The 18667-nt window shown below is 31.0% G+C and overlaps 1 protein-coding gene and 1 long non-coding RNA gene across 2 annotated transcripts in view; one reads left to right on the forward strand and one right to left on the reverse strand.

Annotated features, from left to right (window-relative positions):
- LOC114345109 (uncharacterized) overlaps positions 1-18667 on the reverse strand; it is a 495244-nt gene that overhangs the window by 65872 nt on the left and 410705 nt on the right. The window lies entirely within an intron of this gene.
- Positions 15471-17723, forward strand: LOC126880279 (uncharacterized). The gene is made up of 2 exons (XR_007696534.1): positions 15471-16558; positions 17544-17723. It is a non-coding gene; the product is annotated as an uncharacterized LOC126880279 (long non-coding RNA).

The following is an 18667-nucleotide window of genomic DNA, read 5'->3' on the forward strand; positions in this document are numbered from 1 at the left end:
GAACTGATTGGCGTAATTTGAAACTTGTCTTGAAGTATCTTTAACTTAAATGTCAACTTCAGAATCACTATCTTCAAGTGCTAGTTCAGGAATATTGTCTTGAACATCGTCGGAGGATGGTAAGTTATAATAATATGAGTGAAATTTATCTGGAATCACACCCGATTTGCACAACTTCAATAAATCTTGTTTTTTTTTTGGAACTTATAGGTCGCATCTTCGTATACGCGTCCTTTAGCGATATTTCTTTCAAATTAGGTATTTTTCGACTTCTCCCAAAAACGTTTATCTTTTTGTATTCTGAGGTATGATCATACCTATACCTATACTCAAGGATTCCTGGTTTAGCCTTTTGGTATCGAAAACACTTAATTTTTAACCAGTTTACCTTTTCGTTTTTCATGTCACTCGTTTTATTTTTAATAAGCTTAGAAAGGCCTTCTAAGTCAAGAAAATCTTTATATTTGGGTTCCTGCACAACAAACGGTTTCTTTTTTGATGATGTTGTTCTGGCCATGCGAAATATTGTTAGCCAATCATGCATTGTATACACAGGGGCATACTTCTGGGCTCGTTCAATGGCACTGTGCATACTGTCCACTTCCATGTAGCTGTGTCCATATTCCAGAAACTTTTGCTCTATAATCATCAAGTTGGGATTTTTTTTAACCAAATAGAGTAACAAAGTGCTAACATTTTGGTTCCTGTTTTGTCCACTGCAAGTGTCGGAAAACACTGATAATATAAGTAAAGAGGCAGGTGCCAATTTCTAAGCTACCCCTTTTCCCATGAAGCTCTGTCCAGCTATAAAAAAACGCATTATTTGGCGGTGCTAGTTCATACACTGTCAAATTATAAGTGCAAATTTTTCGACTGTAGTACATTGGACTCACGTCGCTACTCGGTATTTGAAGCACACATTGCAAGTCAAATGTAGCACATACAAAATTGGACTTTTTCATAGCTTTCTTCAAGTATAACACAATTCTTTTCAGGCACCTATATGCATACAAAGTACACTAATATTTAAGGTAATGTTTACAATGTTTACAGAGCCCTCTGCGATGAGGGCTGATAACATTGCGATGGCGATGATGAAATAACATTGCAGCAAAAACAAGATAAGTGTCGTTTTAATTTAGTTTGGCGGTGCAAGTTTTCGTCAGATAATTCACGTAAAAAAACGTTTTGCACACTTGGGCATGCTAAAGTAACGATAAAATAAACTGCAAAAACAAGATAATTGCACTTATTTGTTTTATACGCATAGTCATTCTATAAAAATCTACTACACTTCAACAGCAAAAATAAGTTAAATGGCATCCAACCGGTTTTTCTAGAAGAATTAATTTTGTCTTTGTATATGAAATTTGTACTTTTCGTTAAATGTGCACTTAACTTGTTTCATTTGTACAGTTTTGACCAAAATGAATAATTGCCAAAACAAGCCTACATAATTCACCTCTTTTCCATTGTCCGACAATTATATGTTTTACGCAGTATATTTATATACGGATTTTGATTACGAAAATGCACTTAACTCAAACATGGTAAAAAAAATGCACTTATCTGGTTTTGGCAGTAAACCGATGATCTATCAGTTAATAATACAAGCATGTAGTAAGAAGAAGGGTCCTCGTAAGGTGAAATGTAAATAAAGTAGTAAGTATTTTAAGTGATTCCTCGTTAATTGTTGTGTTGTGCAATTAATATTCCGACATATTACAAGTGCAATAATGAAAAGACTCTGGTTTTAAAATGTTATTATATTTGTGGATTTTGTATTTTTGAAATAAATAAAAAAAAGAGCGGGGACGTGCTTGCATTTTTGCTGAATTTTAAAAATGTTGAACTGTATAGGTACTTACCTTAATTTTAGATTTAATCCTGTTTTTATAAAGTTCTTTTAGTATCAATAATTCTAACAATATTATTATTATTATTAATTACAAAAGCTATTCTACATCTCAGTTATCAATGCAAACATGCGGTAAGAGGGAGGGTCCCCGTAAGGTGAAATGTAAATAAAAATGGTCAGAAACAAATGGAGCCTTAAATTACATTTTTTGGTGCATTTTTTTGCTAGTGCAAATTTGTCTAGATTTTTTATAGTTATAGCCTCCCCTATTGTAAAACTCACGAGCCGCCACTGATCTACACCATCCTTCCATCTGAGTTTTAACCTACCCCTATTTCTACTTCTCACAGGTTGTGACATAAGGGCTGTTCTAGGAGGGTTGTTCTGCTGTGATCTTGCTAGATGTCCTGCCCATCGTTGTCTTTCTATTCTTATAAGAGATTCTACGTCTTTACGATCAGGGAGTCTAAGTATTTGAATTTGTCCACCACTTCAAAGGTAGATTTATCAACCGTGAATTGGTGACCGATGTTTCTGACTATATCGTTGGTCCACAATATCTGCATACGCCAAAATTTGGGATGACTTATTAAAAATATTTCCTCTGTTGTCTATTCGGGCATGTCTGATCGCCTTTTCCAGAGCTTTTTAAAGAGGAGACACTCCAGCACGCATTGTAGCCTTAACAACTCTTATCAGTTTATCAGGGATGTGAAATTCATCTATGACTTCATACAATTTATTTCTTAGGACACTGTCAAAGGACCATTTAAAATATACGAAAAGATGGTATGTGTCGATATTAATTTCATTGATTTTTTCCAGTATTTGTCTTAGCACAAAGATCTGGTCTCTTGTTGATCGACCAGGCTTAAACCACTTTGATATTCTTCAAGAAGCTCCTCTAAATGTGCACTTATGAGACCATATAAGATACTCGAAATATACAGTGCTAGTCAAAAGTCCGTACCCCCCTCGTATCTTTTGAACGGTTATATCTATAATAGTGAAATTTTGAGGGAACAAATAAACGAACGTAAGCTTCTTAACTAGTCATGACAGGTGACGTAATTATGACAGATGACTTTACAGCGTCACTGTGACAGATAATTTTAAATGGGACCATATGACAAGTTATACCTCGTTTGAAAGGTATATTGAAAATACCTATTCAGCCGTACTAATATTGTTTGAGTTTAAGCTAATTTTGATGAATAAATGAAATAAATATAAAATTGTAGTTTCGCATTTAATTAATAAAAATTCAAAATTCCGCATATGATTATTTGTCAAAAAGATTGATGTTGACGTAAAAACTACTAGAGAATTGAAAAACGTTAACTTTTTTGACAAATAGACCATAGGCGGACATTTGAATTTTTATTAATTAAATGCGAAACTACAATATTATATTTATTTAATTTATTCACCACATTCAAAATCAACTAAAACCCAAAAAAATTAGTATGACTGAATAGGTATTTTGAATACCTTTTAAACGAGGTATCACTTGCCATAAGGTCCCATTTAAAAATATCGGTCACAGTGGCTCTATAACGTCATCTGTCACTATTACGTCACCTGTCATGACTAGTCAGGAAGCTTACGTCCGTTTATTTCCTCCCTCCAAATTTTACTATTATAGGTATAACCGTTCAAAAGATACGAGGGGGGGTACGGACTTTTGACTAGCACTGTATAATATTATAAATATAATATAATATTAAAATAAAATAAATAATAAATAAATAAAAAATAAAAGGTACAGTGGAACCCCGTTAAGTCGGCCTCCGATACCCGGAAGTCCGGCTGACCCGGACCGATTTTCATCAGACAAACATTTCAACAATAAAAACGTAATACTGACAACCGAAACTGACTGAAATGTTTACCAAGGAATGAACAATACTGTATATAACTGTACGTAATTCACATGTACTGTGCATAATGTATTTCATGTTTTTGCAATTATAATGGAGTTTATCTCTAAGGATACCGTATTTTATTAATTTTACTATTTTCTACGGCTAACCCGGATTTTCGATAACCCGGATCGGCCGTGGTCCCGATTAATCCGACTTATCGAGGTGCCACTGTCAACTTTATATACACAGCGTTTCAAAAGTAAGGTAAAATATTTAAGGGGGCCATTTTTGGGTTTATTTTAAGAAGAAAACTTTATTTGAGATGTCCTAAACGTCTTAAATTTTGAGATATACGAAAAATTTATAAATCCCTAGGGTGATTTAAAATAAGTAGGTTATTACAGCTTGAATTTGTTAATAGAACAATCTAAAATTTTGACCACCATGTGCAAAGATAGGTATCTTCTTCTTCATATGCCATCTCCTCTAGGAAGGTTGGCAACCATCACGGCAATTCGCACCTTCGACACCGCTGCTCTAAAGAGATCAGTAGAAATGCAATTAAACCAAGCTCTCAAATTGTTTAACCAGGAGATGCGTCTTCGTCCGCGACTCCTTCTACCCTGTATTGTTCCTTGTATTATTAATTGTAACAAGTTATAACGCTCGCTCCTCATAACGTGTCCCAGATATTGCAGTTTTCTGACTTTAATTGTATTTAAAACCTCTTTATCTTTTCCCATTCTTCTCAACACCTCTATATTCGTGACTCTATCCACCCAACATATTCTTAATATTCTTCTCTAGGCCCATAACTCGAAGGCTTCTAATCTGTCGAAACATCCTTCTTTAATGTCCAAGCCTCCAACCCATAGAATAATACGGAGAACACGTAGCATCTCAGAAGTCTTATATTTAAAGACATTGTAATGTCCCTGCTACAGAGTACTTTTTTCAGTTTGTTGAAAGCATTTCTTGCCTGTCCTATTCTTGCTTTAATCCCTTCTGTGTACTGATTAGTTTCATTAATTATTATACCCAAATATTTCAGTAATGTTTTGAAACCCAATTGATTCGGATGTACGGTAAAAATTGCTAACGACTATAGGGTTTTAAGTTTTTACGGTCGCCGTAGTTTGAGGATTACAAAAACAAATTCGTACCTTTAAAATAAGTAAATTTTAGTGTATAAGTTATATTTTTAATAATCCTTTTAGTGTATAGTTTGAAAAACTATAAACAGTGGTTTGGTTTATGTGCATTTTTGTGAAGTAAGTGACAATGGAAAAAGCAAGTATCCCGCCAGATCGGGGTAAATCAAAAAGGAGTGAACAGGATGAGGAAATTATGGATGCGGAGATCAATGGAAAAAGAAATAAGGAAACCGAAGAGGAAAACAAGAGACTAAAAAGAAGAAAACTAATAGAAAATCCAAATAATGAGGCATCGGTAAGTATTGAAAAAAATGAAGAAAAAAATAAATATGCTGAGACAGACCAAGGATCTTATTTTGTATTTATACAAAACCTGGAGGGAACATCGCAAAGCTGCACAAGGTAGGGACTGCTCGTTTGATTATTAATTCAGCTCCAGAAATTAAAAATAAAATCATTAATATGACAGTCGTAGGGAAAAATAAGGTTAAGGTAGAGTTAAACTCTCCAAAAAGCGCAAATATTTTAGTCAATTTACAAATTTTGAAAGAAAAAAGATACGAGGCTTACATACCAATAACCCAACGTAAAGGTGTTATTAAGGAGGTTGACCTTGAGCTATCTGAAAAAGAACTAGCAAAAATTATTGAACCTCGATATGGAAATAATTTAGAAATTCTAAATGTAAAAAGAATGGTACGAAAGAAAGACAACGAATTGGTCCCAACTTCTACTATAGTTGTGACATTTAGAGGTCAAATCGTTCCAAATCAGGTAATAATAGAAAAATTGATTTATAACGTTGAATTTGTATGTGCCCAGTGTCATTCAATGCATCAGATGTTTGATACGGACACGTAATGGACCAATGTAGAGGAACTCTGCGTTGCAGACACTCTGAAGAAAACCATGAAACGGATGTATGTGAAAAAACAAGTGAACCAATTTGTATTTTATGTGGAGGCGATCATTCAGCAACAGATCTTAAAAAATTCCCAGAATTCGATACCCAAAAAAAAAATAAAAAGGGTTATGGTAATGGAAACCATACCATATAATGAAGCAAAAGAGAAAGTTGAAAAAAGTTATGCTAATGTAGTATTATACCGAACTTTAAACGTAGGACATCGATTTACTTCCTACAAATCGCAACATAGATATAAAAATATCACATCTAATGCAGAATCTTCGGGATAATCCCAGCATCACAAATCAATTTTGGAAACTCCTAAAATAACATCTCACCCTGTATATGAAAAATATCGGAATATTCCACAATATAGTGAACAAAATTTTACACAATCTCAAAATAATATTCACCAACAAAAGTCAAAAATAGAAGAGTTGTGCTCTATATCTTAACCTCATTTAAAGAACTTTTAACAAATAAGAATTTACAATTCGCAGAGGATTCAATGTTAATAGATACATTAATAAAAGATTTAAATAAAACCATAAATAGGTAAATTCAATATCCTTCAGTATAATATAAGGTCATTAATACACAATAAAGGGTTACTAGAAAAATTTTTGTTTGATAATAATATACATTTGAGTATTTTAAGTGAAACTTGGTTGACGAAACATTTGAGACCAAACTTCAATGGGGAACATTTGTTTCATTCAGATAGCGAGGACGGTTTCGGTGGCGTTGGTATTCTTCTAAAGAAAAATATTGCTTTTAATAATACAAAGATTTTTAAGAGTATTGAAAGTTTAATGAATGTTTCTCTAAGTGTTAAAGTAAGTAACTCATTTACGCTAAATGTTTATTCGATATATGCTAAACCGAAATTAAATATATCTGAAAGAAATTGGACATTGTTTTTTGAAAGCTTGGAAAAACTTTTATTTTGGCGGGAGACTTTAATTGTCACCATCAAGTGTGGGATTGTGATATTACTGATAGAGCAAGAATTAATTTACTTTCAGAAATTGAAAATTGCAACTTAGTTTTTCTTAATAACGGTGCAGAAACTCTCATTTCTACATTAAATCAAAAGAATAAATCGGCAATAGATATTTCTATTGTATCTCCTGATTTGGCTACATTGTGCAATTGGCAAACAAAAATAACTAGTTTAGGATCTAATCATTTTCCCATATTAATAGAAATTAAAAGTGATAATTATATTATAAACACAAATAAAAACAGATGGAATTTAAACAAGTCAAATTGGTCACTTTTTCTGAAAATATTGAACAAGGTATTAATCAAAATAATATAAAAGGATATGACAAGTTTATAGCAGAAGTAAACAAAGCTGCAGGCAATTCAATACCCAAAAAGAAAAAAGTGATCAATTCGAAATTTAATAAACATTGGTGGAATGAAGAATGTGACATATTAATGAAAAATCAAAAAGATGCTCTTTTGCGATTTAAACAAAATTCATTAATTATTTATATGGGAAATAAGCCACAATTAAAATGAAAAAAATAATTTTATTAACGTTTCGACGCCCAAATCGGGTGCCGTTGTCAAAATTAACATTAACACCCGATTTGGCGTCGAAACGTTAATAAAATTATTTTTTTCATTTTTATTGTGGCTTATTTCCCATATAAATAATTAATCATAAAAATGCCACAAGGAAATAGCTTCAGAACAAACAAAATTCAAATGCAGTAAATTATATTTGCCTACAAAGAGCAATGGCTCTATGTAAAAAACTAATAAACAAGCGCAAAAAAGAATCTTGGAAGAATTTTTGTACTTCTATAAATAAAAATACTCCAATACACAAATATGGGCAGAGGTTAGAAAGTTAAAAAATATTTATAAAGAACCAGTCAGTAAACTAGTAGCAGGGGAGTGGACAACAACCTTTATAAACCAAGTCACGCCGCCATGGGTTGCAGAAGAAGAAGCTTATCCTCGTCAAGTAGAAAATATCAATACAATTGAAATGGGCAGTCTACTAAAGAAATTTAGTCTCAAAAAGCAGAACAGTATTAACCCACATAACAATGATGTTCGCATCATGTTCTAAGCATATCCTGCCAACATTCGTCGAAGTATATCCTTTTTAGTATATGCGTAGTACAAGCATAGCATGTACCATAAAAAACATTCTAAATTTCATGTTCTTTGCATGTGCTTCGAAGAATATTCTTGCACCGAATATACTGAGCACATTCGTGTACGTAGTATCTCGGAATGTTCGTAAAAGTTTATTCTTAGAATATACCTTAATCGAATATTCTTAGTATATGCGTAAGTATATGCAAAAGTATATGCTTAACACATACTTGTATATACTTTTAAAATATCTTAAAAAGAATATACTGTATGTACCTATAGGAAGAAGAATAATGTTAGCCTATAGATTATCAACTTCGCGTTAAGAATAATTAATAAAATTTAGGTATTTTGGTAGGTACTACTGAACCTTCTAATTCATCATTTTTTTAAACCGTTTTAATTGTATGGTAAAAAAGTTTAAAACTTAATTCTATTGAAGAAAAATGAGAAATTCTCGTTTCGTTTTCAATTGAAATGAATACACCATTTTGATTTGAGTTTATACCATAAAAATATTTTTACCTATAATTTTCGGGAATCCGGAAACGGCCATTCATTGTTATACTGACCCTTGCATTGCATATTTTATACCTGCACAAGGGAAGGGGGTAGGTAACAAAAAGGCAAAATATGAAAATAGTTTCCAGTACAGTTAAGGCATTTATGTCTACGCTGCCTGTGCGGACGAAGCCATTGTAGTTCTAGCTACAAGGACTAAAACATTTTAAGAACATAAAAAGCAGCTTGAAAATAATAAATTCATATTGGTACTTAATATTTCCTAAATACCTAGTAAGTAAAAGTATGTATAATGTATATAGATACCTATAAATTTTAGTAATTTACATACATATTATATTATATATTTGGCTATTATATAATTATATAAGCAGCAGTTTTATTTTGATGTGCACATAATAACTAAATATATTACTTATATTTTATATATAGGCTACTTACCCATATAATATTTATTATACATAGGTACTATAACTAACTAAAGTTTATATATTTTATACTTACTTTTTACGTAATATTGTAGAATGTAATAACTATACATTCTCATATGCAATTATAGAATATGTAAATATAATATATTAGTAGAACCTAGGATGAGATTGGGTGATGTTGAAAACATACTTCTGAGAAATATAGCACATCCTTGGAGTATTCTTCCCATATACTAAAAATATGTGCGATAGTACATTCTAAGTATATACATAGAAGGTATATAGCACTTCCTTGGAATATTCTTCCCATATACTAAAAATATGTGCCCTAGTACATTCTAAGTATGCAACTAGAAGGTATATAGCACTTCCTTGGAATATTCTTCCCATATACTAAAAATATGTGCGATAGTACATTCTAAGTATATAAATAGAAGGTTTATAGCACCTCCTTAGAATCTTCTAAAAAGTATGTTCTTGGTATATACTGAAAAGAAGTGCGGTAGTACATTCTAAGTATATACATAGAACGTTTAAGTACTGTAATGTAGTATATACTCAGTATATGCTCTGCACATTCGCAATGGTAATTACGCATATTCTAAGTATATACTTTTTCTGAAAAGTATGTTCTATGAATCTACTAAGAACATGAAATTGTTATGTGGGAAAAAACACAAAAATACAGCTCCTGGTATGGACAACATTCATTATGTAATGTTATACAACCTTCCATTGTCCTGCAAAATTACTTTGTTGGAAATAATACATAATATATGGGAAACCACGCAGTATCCAGAAGATTGGAAGAAGTATGTACATTATGATTCCAATGTTGAAACCACAAAAAGATCCAAATTTAGCAGAATCCTACAGAGGTATATCACTGGCTTCCTGTGTTCTAAAAACATTCGAGCGAATGGTCAAAACAAGAATGGAATATTGGCTAGATTCCAACCTCAAGCTACCAAAATATCAGTTTGGGTTTAGAAAAGCTCATTCCACAATAGAAAATATTACTCATTTAGTAGCTGAAATAGATAAATTCATCTTTAAAGGGAACATACAATTTACATGTAATTCCTCTCCACGCAGTTGGACAACAAAAAGTTGTCAAAGAATTATATCATAAAAATCAAAGACTCAAGCGGGCTACTGGATTCTGAACTATTTCACCAGAATAGTCACTGAAAGTCGAATAATGTCGAACGGTACAATGTTGCCAAAATTATCGTTTTTTGGTGGAAATGATTTCTTCAACTAAAAATGCCAATCTATTTTGTATTACAGTAACAGAGATAATAGTGATCTATTATAAATAGTAATATTATCGTAATAATAATTAGCCCATGTGGCGAGACCGCTCCCGTCCGAAAAAATTTCTGATTCGGTTTCTTTGTGGATTCCTAATCAAAAATGTCCCCTTTAAACAAATCTGAAGGGTACCGGGCGGAATTTTTGGGCAGAAATTGTTTAAACATTTTTTTAAACAAATACAAAAGATCACGTTTTTTTTACTCTCGAACATATATTTTTAGGTTTTCTGAGTCATTATAAACAAGTAAGGTATCTTGCAACTTTTCTTAAAAATTGATAGTTTTCGAGTTATAAGCGATTTAAAATCTGAAAAATGCGAAAATACGCATTTTCGAGGCTTAAAAACTCATATTTAAATTAGTATTTTCGAGGTTTCCAGATACTTAAATTGAAGATCAAACATTCGTCTTCAAGATTCTGAAGAGTGATCGCGTCTAACGTTTTTTAATTGTTAAATATGCGTGTTTGTCCGATTTTTTTGCCAGTGCGGCGAGCTCTATTTCAAAAATCTCCAATTTTCCTCCGAAAAATATTTTTTCTATATTCTTTGGGACATTCTAAATAAACTAATAGGTCTGGATCCCGCGTATGAAGAAAAAGTTGATTAATAGCAAGCTGAAAATTTGTTAATAGCTTAAGGGTGTCTAGTCGAATAAACTTTGATAGGTGTGAACACTGGAGCAGGGGCAGTTTTAATTGTGGAACAGGTTAAAAATTTGGAACGGTCACAGCACGAAAACGGCACACTTATTTTGTCCGACAGAACAGACTTAAACTCCTCGAACAGAGATTAAACTCTCATGCAAAAATCAGACTGCTATTTATCACCAAATGGGCGTTTTAATGAGTGGAACATGTAGAATATGTCAAATGACAGGAATTATGACAGGCGAAAAATAGCAGTCTGATTTTTTCATGAGAGTTTAATCTCTGTTCGGAGAGTTTAAGTCTGTTCTGTCGGACAAAATAAATGTGCCTTTTACGTGCTGTGACCGTTCCAAATTTTTAACCTGTTCCACAATTAAAACTACCCCTGTTTCAGTGTTCCCATATATCAAAGTTTATTGGACTAGACACCCTTAAGCTATTAACAAATTTTCAGCTTGCTATTAATCAACTTTTTTTTCATACGCGGGATCCAGACCTATAAGTTCCTTGACATTTTTCTCAAAAGGTAATAGTTTTAAAGTTATAAGCGATTTAAAATCCGAAAAATGCCAAAATAACGCATTTTTGGATTTTAAATCGCTTATAACTTTAAAACTGTTAACTTTTGACAAAAATGTCAAGAAACTTATTTTATTTAGAATGTCCCAAAGAATCTAGAAAAAATATTTTTCGGAGGAAAATTGGAGATTTTTTAAATAGAGCGCGCCGCACCGGCAAAAAAATCTGATGGACATGCATATTTAACAATTAAAAACAACGGTTTAAATTAGGGTTAGGCGCAATCCCTCTTCAGAATCTTGAAGCTGAATGTTTAATCTTCAATTTAAGTATCTGGCAACCTCAAAAATACTAATTTAAATATGAGTTTTTAGACCTCGAAAATGCGTATTTTCGCATTTTTCAGATTTTAACGCCTGTAACTCGAAAACTATCAATTTTTGAGAAAATTGTAAAATTTAAACATTAATTCTTCTGACTTTTGCGTTTTATTCATTTTGTAAATATTGTTTTTGACGGTACTGTATACATGTGCGGCTATTCACCATAATATTTTCTCAGAAGGGTTTACACCTTTGTAGGCAAAATGTTTATTGCTAAGTACTAATAAACATTATACTACGTACTACTATTTAGGAATATACAATAAACTTTATGCGAATTAATTTCTTTACTATTATTCAAATAACACCGTACCTACTTTATGCGAATTTAGTTTCTTTACTATTATGCAAATAACACCGTAATATTTTCCCAGGGTATGCGTAAATATCAACCCCTCTTTTTAAATAAAATGGCCTGGTAGATTTAAAAAAAATTAGTTGTCTTGACTACCAACATCACATTATCTGGAATAAGAATAAATATTTCTTTTTACAACAGTATTTTTGCATTTCTTTATTTTGTGCATATCCTTTTGGTAAATCGCACTCTCGAGGTAGACCGCCAAGTAGCACTGTATGCGGTCTATCTGTGAAAGATCGTAATCTGAAATTTCTCGAAGTATTTGCGCGAAATAATGAAATGCGAAATGCAAGAAAACTCTTGTAGAAAAAATATATATTCACAAGTAATAAATATTTGGAGGAAACTAAATGTAAAATGAAAGGAGTCTAATAATTTACAAAAAAAACGCACCCCAACTATTTACAAAAAAAAATAATAAAAAATACAGCCTAATTATTATGAAAGAAAAAATTAATGGTTTTTATTTAAGAGAGAAGAACAGTCAGTGATCCTTGCATATAAGTAAAGAAATAAGTTTATTGTATATTCCTGATTATTTCATTCATAGGAGATTCTGACCAATAGAAAGCTACAGAAATAAAAATAAAGTGATAATTTTTGATAATATCCCGTCGTCAAGTATATTACGTCAGATGCCCTTCTTTGCTACGAAAAAATACATTCAGTGACATTAATGACAATTAATATTTTAAAAATTATAAAATTGAGGACTTTCAACCGTCAAATATTTATAACAAGTGTTTGGTTAATTGTACTAATTTGTACTTGCATAAATAAATAACAATAAAATTTTGGTTTGAACAGTTTTATTCATGAAATAATCGCAGCAAATTGCACTCGATCTCTAAAATTATTATCGAATTTTTGCCCACGTGACACTTTTGACATAATTTCACTCCCCTTCGGACCGTGAAATTAAAACTGTCAAAGTGTCACTCGGGAAAAATTCGATAATTTTAGAGCTCTTGTGTAATTACTACTGAAAAGATTTATTAGGTACTACGTAGCAATAAACATTTTGCCTACAAACGGTTTATTGCCTTTCGTTATTGTGTGCAAACTTTTCTGAGAAAATATTAAGGGGTTTTTTAACCGCCCAGGTAGACCGCAAGCTATAACATAATGGTGACGGTCGACCACATAGTATAGCGGCACCAACAAATGAATAATGATAAGTGACAAATATGAAACAGGGCACACTTTTATTTATTTTAAAAATGAATGGTTTTGGTTTACAATAGTCCTTTTCAAATCCTGAAAAAACTAATACATATTTTTGAAAAATTTAAACGCAGAATGAAAGAATACAATAGAGAGTTATTGCCACCGGCAAATAAAGGATCCTTTATTACAGGATACTTTAATAAAGGACAAATACAGGACGGGTCTAAAAGAGTGGTATTGCAAACGCAGTTAAAGAATCTTTTATTTTGACAAATGACATGAAATATTTTTGTAAATATAAAAATAACCTATAAAATTCCATTTGTCGATATAAATTAAAATAAGATAATTGAAGAGTAAAACGTTAAATTTAATTATTTTGTCATTTAAAGATGTTTAGAGAACAACATAATATATCCCATAATACTCATCGTTCAATAATATGGAAGTGCAATAAATTGGAAATACTATTTTAGGAGTTTTTAAATACTTTTGCATTATGGGTATATGTAATGGGGAATTTCTGGAGAATATATTATTAGGGAATAGTGGATATCCATTCCTCAACTACAACTACCGAATGACACCATTCCAGAATTTTCAGACAGAAGTTGTGTTTTTATAATCCATCACAAATCCCTTCAAGAATTGTTAGTAGTACATATTGCAGTAGTACATAATAGAGAAAACGTTGAAATACTGGCAAATGAGTGTGCTGTTGATATTGTTATAGAAGCTGTAGCAGTACATTTTCAACCAGGAGCTAATCTAATGCGACTAAATTGTGTGTGTGTTTGTTTAAAATTATTGTTCGACATTTAAAGCTAGCGCTTAAACTAATTTTATTTTTATTGGACTGCAGTTTGTTAATAAATTTATAAATAAATATAAATATTATATTGGTGACTGATTTTAAGTATTTTATGATCATTAGCAGGTTTTAAATAATAAATTTATAAATATATACATACATGCTATTGGCATTTGATCTTTTATCCATTTGGCCCTCTCTTTCTTTTCACCTCTGGATAACTAGTTATCAGGAAGTTTATCTGACAGATTAGATACTAATAGATATCTAACAGAGAAAAACTTCCCGTTAACTAGTTATCCGGAGCTGAAAAGACAGATACTAAGGATACTGTTATATAAACTTCCCAATAATTAGTTATCTGAAAATGAAAAGACCTCTAATCTGTCAGATAAACTTCCCGATATACAAAAAGATAATAGAAGAGTTAAGCTTTATGCTGGTTTTTATTAATTTTTATGGCAATGTTTAAATAAACAAATACTGATGGCATGAAATGGATCACGAACAAGGAGGAATGAAGAAGGAATTGGAGATTGTGTTTACCATTAAACGCATAAAACTGGAGTATCTGGGACACATATGATAAATCAGCACCGTTACTCCCTGCTGCAGTACATATTGCAAGGTACAGTCAAAGGTAAGCGAAGACCTGGTAAAGGGAGAATATCAATGGAACTGTTTCGAATCGCAGCTAGCAAGGTTACGATTGCTATATGATTTCCAACATTCGAAACGGATAAGAACCAAAAGAAGAAGATGGCATGAAAATGAAAGTGTATTAATACTTTCGATTAAAAACTTTATAGATTCTTATCTATAAAAGATTAAATTTTCAAAAATAAATACTTGAACCTTTGTTTTATTTTGTTAACCTGTTCCCTAACAACACACAACATTCCAGGAATGTACTACCAAAGTTCTATCAATATTTGAATGTCCTGGACATTTAGGGAACATTCGGTGAACATCTGTTTAAATTATTCCTGGAATGTTACCATAAGACATTCTGTGAACATACTACCAATGTTCCTATATTTTAAGTTGCGAAATAATACATACGTGTAACAGATACAACATTACTTATAACATACCAGACAAACTAAGTGACATTTTAGGCCTACAGTGCAATAATATGTCAAATTTAAAGAGTTTACCAAGTTCAATTAATACAATATTATAAACATACAAATGTAATAAAAATTATTGTTCGCGAATATTCAATTTGGAATGTGATTTTGTTAATAAAAAAAATACTTATAACTTATGCAAAATCCAAGAGAGGCATTTATATTTATTTCTTTTACATTCATTTTCAAATTCGCCGTGCATATATTTTTGTGCATGGCGCTTGAGAGGGCATCACGTGACTAAAAACGACCAACCAACGACCTCGCTTCGGCCATCTTGGCATCTTCATCTTGGCGGCCACCCGGGCCACCTTGCCTTGCCGTGGATCGTTGTTTGTATTATTTGTGCTTTTTAAGAATATTTTTTTAATTCGGGTACTTTTATAATAGCTTTAATAGTATTATTAACATAATGCATAAAATGGTGTCCTGTTTTTAACGCAGTTGGAGTAGCAGAAACAAATGTAGATAAAAAAATCTGCAGGAATAACGTTTCAATTATGACAGAAGCTCGAAACAAATGACTGAATGAAAAGCCCTATTAAAAGGTTAGTATGCAAATATGTAAACAAAGGCATGTCCTGTATTTCAGAAAATAAATTAATACTATTAATACCCTAATAATACTATTCATAAAAAATCTTTTAAGTAACGTAGATATAACAAAGTGAATAAAAGGCATAAATCAGAAGAATTATTATTTTATTTTATAAGTTAATTATTGGTCATATCCATTTATTATTTTAATATTAATTGTGAATAAGCCACAAACTTCACTTATTCCTAACTAAAACAGTAAATAGAGATAATAACAAAAGGATTTGTAAAACTAAAATAATTCTTTTTGCGTTTTTGCTAATGTATGCGTTTATAAATAGGATGGTAGACCACACACTATAATATGCAGTACCAACTAATGAATACACAGAATATTATAGTCGATTTGCTAAACTCAGTCTCGGTACTACTGAGTCTCAGACACAACTGGCTAGTGATTTTAGTAAATAATTTTGCCAATTTGGTAAAATTGGCAAAAAAAATAATAACTAAATAGTTAATAATTACTGTAATTTTGGCAAAATTGGCCAAAAATAAAAAAAATTACCTACTAAAATCACTAGCCAGTTTTTTGTGAGTTCATTAATCATATTTTTTATTTAAAACTAAAATTTGTTAATAGTGCTTAGTAATGCATATATTTTGTATTTTTAGCTTTCCAGAAGATCCTGCGAAGAAGATATGAAGTATAGATCAGATTTGTTAATAGAGGAGTATGTTCAAAACACTTTTTAGAAAAAGATATTGACAGAACTTCACTTTCATCTGTTCGTTTGAGAGACTGTGCTGTTCCAATAGCTTATGTCACACAGGTATATGCATAACCTAATTAATAATACAGTCCGTACAATATAGAGACTGTTGTAATTCATTATCTACATCGGAGATCTAAGTTGACATTGTTGCCCAACTACAAAAAATTTTTGAATTCATTTTAAGTCAAATATATCACATAATTATTGCGAAGTAGATTATACAACAAAACAGATTAATATTCAATGTAAATAAATAAAAACATCAGAAATAGAAAACAAGAATTAAGGTATAATCTTATGTTACAGTTATTAAGGTACCAAGGGTATTATAAGGATAATAACGCTTGAGGTCAGTGGTGTTTTTAACAAGGGCCTTCGGCCTGAGGGATATACGTTGACCGAAAGCGTTATTATTATAATACCTGTGGTGCCTTCAACGTTTAATGTCTGACTAAATTATTCTTTATATGAAAAATTTGAATGAATTTTGAATTGATTAGTTTTTAAATAAGTACATTTACCAGTAACAGTAGTAACGTAATTGTGGTAACCATAGTTTTACTTAGGTTGATATTTGTCAACTTGACAGTATCTAAGTCGTTATTTAAATTTAATGCCCAAGGGCGTTATATCGTACTTAACAGACTTCGAAATGTCATTATTTGTCAAATAATGTACCAGTAGGACATTAAAGTAAATAATAAAAACAATAAATATAATGAATACTAAATACTTATTTGTTTGTGAAAAATCTATTTCTTGGTGGCTTTTTTGTAATTAACTATTCTAATGGGGAAATAAGCCACAATTTACTTGAAAAAATAATTTTATTAAGGTTTCTACTTCCACATCGGAGGTCGTTGTCAAAATACAAAATGTTCATTATTATTATTTTATTTATTAAATATTATTTATTATTTATTTAAATATTATTTAATATTTATTTTTTTATTATTATTATTTATGCATATTATTACCTGTAAATAATATTTCTTTTTATTTTCTTTTTTTCTAAATTACTTTTTATTTTATTTTCTTTTAGAATCAGCTGAGAGAAGTGGTCTACAAAAAACCAGAAAGGAAACGGAATATGTGGCTACGAAAAGCAAAAGAAAGGTTTACAAAGCAAATGTGACACATTTTTTTATAATATTTAGGAATGTCAGTAAATTACATTAAAAAATGTATGTAAAGATTTTTTGCAATAAAAATGTTTATATTTATCAAGGATGTATTATTTGGTATGGCCACATATCGTCAGTGATGTGACAATACCTGTTTTTTCAAGAGATTTGTAAGATAGACTAAAAACTTGTTTCGGCCACCTCCTGTTTTCATATATTTTTTGACTTGTTTTGCAGTAAATTCAACTATCTATTTACTACAAAAAAAGTTAGAATACGTACGAAAACAGAAAGTGACCTTAAAAAATGTTTTTCGTCTCCTGCAAACCTCATGAAAAAACATATAGGAGGTATTGTCACATTACTGACGATATATTTCAGTGAATGTCTAAAAAATATACTGTGAATGTTCAAAGAACGTTCGTAGACATTCATGGAATGTTCTAACAAGACATTCAGTCTAAAAATATACTGTGAATGTCCAAAGAACATTCATGGAATGTTCCAACAAGACATTCAGTCTAAAAATAGACTGTGAATGTCCAAAGAACATTCGTAGACATTCATGGAATGTTCCAACAGAACATTCTAAGAATATTTAAAATGCTGACACAGCACTTTCCTGGGACTTTCCAGGGACATTCGTGTGCATTTGGGGACATTCCAGGAATGTTTTCAATGTCCTGTGTGTACATTCTAGGAACATTCATGGAATGTTTTGTGTTATTAGGGTTGTTATATATCTGTTGAATAGAACTCTATTTTGAATCTAGAATTTTAACAAATCCTAACTTTCATTAAAATTTATTGATCTTATATCTTCAATCTCTTATATCTTCAATAAATATTTATTTCTATAGAAAAATGTAAAATATATTGAGTTTAATAAATGAGTTACTGATATTTTAAGTCTGATCATTGTAATTAGTAACAATTTAAAATTATTTAGGTAATATTCCTTTTTACAACTTCTTGTAATACCTCAAGCTTCAATAAAATGTTCTTTTCTATATTCGTTTGGGTCAAAACATCAATAATCTAT

The sequence above is a fragment of the Diabrotica virgifera genome, chromosome 2, assembly GCF_917563875.1.
Source record: "Diabrotica virgifera virgifera chromosome 2, PGI_DIABVI_V3a".
In the NCBI taxonomy this organism is placed as follows: domain Eukaryota; kingdom Metazoa; phylum Arthropoda; class Insecta; order Coleoptera; family Chrysomelidae; genus Diabrotica; species Diabrotica virgifera.